The sequence below is a fragment of the Euwallacea similis genome, chromosome 18, assembly GCF_039881205.1.
Source record: "Euwallacea similis isolate ESF13 chromosome 18, ESF131.1, whole genome shotgun sequence".
In the NCBI taxonomy this organism is placed as follows: domain Eukaryota; kingdom Metazoa; phylum Arthropoda; class Insecta; order Coleoptera; family Curculionidae; genus Euwallacea; species Euwallacea similis.
This window is the reverse complement of record NC_089626.1, coordinates 1,691,481-1,697,838: the sequence shown is the minus strand read 5'-3', so window position 1 is coordinate 1,697,838 and position 6,358 is coordinate 1,691,481.

Sequence of the window (6,358 nt, the reverse complement as noted above, 5' to 3'; positions counted from 1 at the left end):
TCTCTCCTCTCCACGATTTATCAGTAAGAGGCAATAGGCGTTGGTGTAACAATCACCAAAACATGTGGCGACATGCAGGGCACCAAATTCTTTAGCAGTGTTGCTCATAAATTGTGCAAAACACTTTTCTACGTTCGCAGTAATTTTTTATTTCCATCATGTGAATTGGACATGTTGCGTTCGGAAATCTTCTAACTGCACTGTTTCGGGGAAAATTTGAATGAATACATCATTATTATTATCATCGGACTTACCGATACGTCGGCTTTAAAAAGTAAGAGGATTTGCTTTATATAGCAGCAAACCTTGTTAATGCAATAATTCTTATTTAGAGTCACAAACGAATCGGTGATTTCAGGTTGCTTTCTATTTGAGAGTCTTCGCGTTTAGCAAATGTTGTTGAGTTGTTGTATGGTGGTTAACAACCAGGGACAATATGACCATTACTTGTATTTAATGCTGAAGAAAATTTAAGTTTTTACTTATGTCCGTTAAAAGCTTTATGCAAAGTTCAGCTATATTTAGCCATAAGATAAGAAACCAACGCGTAGAGCTTAACGCGAATGCATCTTCAAGATTTACAGAAACCGTTTCTCCACATACGTACACTCCAGTTTTGTATTTTTTTGATTGAGGAACGTTATGAATTAGGACTAAAGTTAGCTTCAACGCGCAGGCTTGCCCTAGGAGCCGGGCACACACTGAGGCTTGCGCTTTTGGAATTTTGCAGTTTTTACCCAATGTAGAAGTACCATTAGACCAAGTATTACCAAACACAACTGCGCATGGCATGCATCTCCATTTGAAGAACTTCACTAAGTATAATTTAGCTTAAACGCGCCAGCCTACCCTATGGGTCGGATACAAACTGTTGTAATTTTAACGTTTTTCGCAATATATCGGTAAGGTTTTCGATACGTTGAGGGAAAACTAAAAATAAATAATTTCTGAAATTTTTTATGTAAAAGGGCAATTAAGCACCGCTCGACATATAACTTATCGGACACTTAACGAGCAATTTTAGTTGCATCCGGTCCATTGTTCGGCATAGAAATCTACATTCTGCAATTTTCCCTGTAGTGACGTATTTCAGACTAAAATTGCACTGCACTATTTTAGAGAAATCTAAATTCCTCGCAAGCCCGACTTGTGTTCATTGTTCCATAATACGCAATCCTCCTTACTTTCTCACATCCGGGTACAACGATATGGGTTCATGGTTTTAACCGGCCAGTGAAAGTAATGTGACTAAACTTGCGTCATTTGGTCTTTTGCATATATGAGACACCGGGACAAATTCGCAATTTTGACGATTAATGTTAATGTCCCCATTGTTGTCCACACGTTGGAGCCTTGTTCAATTTTTAAATTTAGTCCATCGAAATCAAATAAAGAAATGGTGTGAATGATGGATGGCCATACCAGTAGTCACCGTTTTTATCAGCTGTATGAGCCCAAGTATTAATATTCGTGAAAGGAGTTATGTGGACACGTGTTGGTTTCTTTACCTTAATTTGATTTATTCCTAAAGCAGGGGAATAGATTTAGATTTTATTAAGGTGCCATTTAAGATGCATCTAGTCTAAATGTCACATATTTTAATGATTAATGTAATTTTCCGTACAGAGTGGGCAAGGTTCGCGAGCAGAGGAATGTCCCGATGGAGATTTAATTACTAATGAACGCGTTACTTAATAGCGCCAAACTAGTAGCATTTATTACGACAATGTCACTTTAAAAATTGCTACACATTGTTACGACTTATTTGGTACCCTCATATTGATTAATAATGTCACTTATCAATGCATAATACCGACTTACAGCTTTCTAATGTGTTTATTATACCCGACAGTAGCAATATTTCTCATTCGTCTATCGAGCTTATCGCATGGCCATTGTTCGGCCCCAATGTTTGTTATGAAATTTTTAACACCTTTTGTTCAATAACAATAATATTTATATCGCAATACCGTTCCAAGAATACGATGGACTAAATATTTAAGATGCTAAATGGAAGATCTAATTGGTCTCCTAACTGACCGAGCAAGAATATTACATCTTGACACCGTTTTAAGAATATGTTAAATTTTGCGTAAAATTGGTCAAACTGCAGGTTGCATCTCAGGAATTCCGTGTAATGTAACAAAATCATGTGTCTTTGCTTTTACATTTTAAGGCGTGTTGCAGATTGATGTAATAAAAGTAGGACTTCATCTAGTTACTAATGAGCTCTTGATTCAACTGCTGCAGGATTTATTGCTACTTCGTTTAGGGTTATTACTACGAGAACCGGTGTTGGGTTTTTGGGCTTCGCCTTATTAAATGAAGAAGCGGAAGGAACGAAAGAAGCAAGTTGCGGGTCGAGATTGTGCGACGTTTAACATACGGGGCTCATCAATAATGTTAAAATTGCGAGTATTTCATCCAGAGATTCGGTGCCGTAGAAATATTTCCCTCTTCTAAGAATTTAAGATATATTGCGACCTGAAGCGCCTTGATAGTCTATCTCTTGAGAGAAACCGTGGTGAAGAAATCCATTGCTTGCTCAAGACACATTTTTCGCAGATCTGGAACGTATTTAACTAAAGCAATTTGTCCATAGATTTGTCTCATTCCTAGCGCCTGTTTCTTCAAAAAATTTAAAAAATATTTGCCGCAAAAATGAGCGTTTAATCAATTATGAAGAATGCAAATTTGAAAGAATCAGTTTCTTGTTAAGAGACACTCTGCAGTGCAAAGATTTGCGGACTTCTAAATTACTAATCGATGGATAACATCTGTGAAGAAATTCCGCAGCTCATATTTTTTTGTTCTTGGACGTTTTTTCTTTAATGGAGACATACTTTTCCAAGACATGAACACGTTCAAAAAATGAAATTTTACTTGACAATTTTGAAGAAGGTTTTAATATGAAAGTTTCAAGATTTGTTGATGTTGTTAAGAGTATTTATGATTCTTATGAAAAGCAGAAAATTGTCACAAGGATGGATAGATACGTGTTCGGCACAGTTGGCACTTTCAGTGACGATACTTTTTTCGAAGATTCAGTATACGCAGGAAAAATTACTTAATACCAACATTAGTCAATCCTTAGGTATTTTTTCCTTTAAAGAAACGATTAAATTGACTTTCCTTAATAGTTTTGAAGAACAAAGATCTAGGCGGCTTTCATACCGTGTAACACATCATACTGTTCAGATTTTTCGATGTTTTTTACGAATATTCCCCTAACAAATTAATAAGATTTTTTCTTCGTTTTTCACATATTTCGTATTCCGTCGTCAGTCTCTTTCCACGCATTCGCTCAGCAAATTTACACCGTCTATCCATTCAAGAATTTTTTCAATTCTTCTCTAATGATGTACCAGACTTATTAGCCACGAACAAAAAGTAATCATGTAATTCCCAGGCCTCTTCGGTACTAAGCGTAGTACTACATTTTGGCAAGCAGCACCGATTGGTGTTACCGGTTCTCTTATTTCTGTGGGCATCCAATGTCAAGTCGTGACCCCCTTTATGACTTCTTTCCTACTAAAGTTCCACAAGAGAAAGTTTACTATGCTACGAGAGTAGAATGGGACGGACATTCTTTTCCCTTTTATATGTTAACGTCGATGACTTCCTACAACCGGCTTTTTGGTTACAGTTTACGGTTGTTTAAAGGGCACTTGTTCAATTTTCAATTCATCATAAATTAACTCACTCCGCATACAAAGCGCTATATTCATTATTAAACATATTCTTATCTTTAAAACTGCCTAGAAACCTATGTTACTGTCGTGAAATTATTTTTCTAATCAAACAATACATGTGTTAAAATGATTAATTTCTTCACGATAATTAATTATGTTATATTTACGGCACGTCGGATTAGGTAGTACTTATAAGATTATGGTGTTTATATATTATTTTAACACAACCGTTGGACATGAGAGTAATTTAATCACCATCAGCTTCATGCAACTGCCATCGGGACCTTTGTCTTTAGCTTTTTCTTCTGTAAAGCACAACGTGCAGCTGTATGGGTACTATTGAATTACTTGGAGTGATTTTGGTTGGTAATTGTTTGCTCATTAAAATTGACTAAAAATCAGCTCTATATCACACAAAAACCATTAAAACAAGCATAAAAACACTAGGCAGCAGTATGAAACTCGTAAATCTTCTTTACCAGCTTAACATATGTTGCCCATTGACAAGTGGGGGACTTATCGTCTCGCGTATCATCAGCACTTGAATGATATCTTATGTAGGCCTTTCTGCATTGTTTAGGTTTAGAATCAAACTTTCGTGTAGTATTGTTTCATTCTGAAATTTCCAGTTTAAGATTATATTAACTTTAAGGCTTTTCTAGTTGCTCGAGGCGATCAGCGGTCCTTAGGCGGCGAGTAAATTATAATTAAAGAAATAAACATTATAACATGTTTACAAAGAAGTTTGAAATGTAAATTGAAAATATAAATTGGCTCGTTTTTCGCTTCAATTAGTTGTGTCAAATTAATCAGTTCTCTGATTTATTTTCTAATCTGTGGCGGTATCGGATGTATCGAACACAAATAAACATAATAATCTTGATAGAAAGAAGAAAGTGATACAGAAGATCTAGAGAGTAGGTCAGGCCAGATTGATTATAAAACATACAGATATGTATTATTTTCAAGTTCGATTAAGATATTTAGAGTGCCCATAACAGGTTGTCCTAATCGATCTTAGCTCTTCATTAGGTCAACTTCAGATTACGCCTATATAAAGAGGCCTGTGCTTTATATGGATTTACTGCAATGTATCTTGAAAAAATCCCTTTCTGTTATATCTCGATGCACAGTTGTGTTTGCCGGGCTCAGTTTCCCGGCGATTCATTATTGAGGCAAATGAATTTTAAAAATCATTTTCAGCCATCAGCATTTCACGTGAAAACTCAAAAAGGAAATATTTCGTTATCCAAAATCAAAACGAGGAGGCACCTGCAACTAACCACAGGGAGCACCCTGAACATCAGTATTTCACTGTAAAATAATTGAAATGTTACTATTTCACGCAGTAACCAAACCACGAATATTTCTTTATTTTAGTCCAAAGAATTTGGGATTTTTTCACAAATATTAGAATAAAACTGAAATTCAGGTAGGTACATGCTTTAGCATTTCGCTGCGGGCTAAGGGTCGGCCTTTTGTTTCGAAGGAACTTGAGGATGATGGCTAGCTTCCACGACTGCCCCCACGCCTCCGCCAAGGACATCTGGACACGTGATGGGGAAATGCAGTCCTGAGGTCTAAACGTGGTAGAGAGTCTTTCTGTGCTTTTATTTGGATTTCATATTTCACACATGTCACATTATTTCACATGCAATCTTCCAAGTATTTCACACGAACCCAAAACTGGTGAAGAAATGATTGGATTACAAGGAAAATGGAGAATATCAAAAACTACTATTCTTTTAACGCCAGAAGGAGGTTCGGACATTCGTTCCGTCGCGTAGAAAAGGAGACAGGGAATGTGTGTTTCATTTGGCAAAACCTTCAAGTTTATATCTTAAATTGCGGTAACCGACATAGAAGGAATTTTTAAAGAAAACAATGCCTCAGTGTTCATAAGCCGCTGCACATTGAATTCATCATGAATTATCACGGGGTGTCAATTAAGAGGTTCCAATTTATTGGAGGCCAGGCAAGGTGTCAAACTTCTCATCTAACAATAATCGGTAGACAGTAGAAAGTTTAAAGCAACAAAATATGCTCTGCTAAGAGGCAGCGAGTCAAGGCCAGTGGACGAGAACGATAGTCTAGTCGACTTGACCAGTGGGCGAAATTTCAACACTTCATAACGATCACATTAGCGCATTGGTTTAAAATCAGCCCGAGCCTGTGGCTTGACCGTGAATCCTATTACTAACAGAAACCTCTTTTGTGCATCTCTTGGAGAAATAAATTAATCCGAAGTTGTCATAAATTGGAAAACTCGTTAATTTTGTGCCAACATTTGACTGGACTAAACCCACAAGATCATATAGGATGCGGATACTAACATGACCCAGATTTCCCCCCAAGTCGGTGTATTAGTTGTTCTTTTGCCGTGACAGGCACTTCACTGCCGAAGACCTGTTGTAGAGGTACCATTGCAATGGAACCATCGCGTAGTACTTTCTTATTTTTCACGTCCTATTGCCAAGCTACTCAATGACAGCCCAACCTAATACAATTAGTTACAAAAATTGTTTAAGCTCATATTGTGGAGCGCGGTAAATGGCCTATTATGTTGGGCAGCTCAGGTGCATCATATGCCCGTCATTGGGTGATAACCATAGACTGCACAAAACAGCTCTTTGTCTCTATTCCCTTAATTTTAAGCAAACTTTATA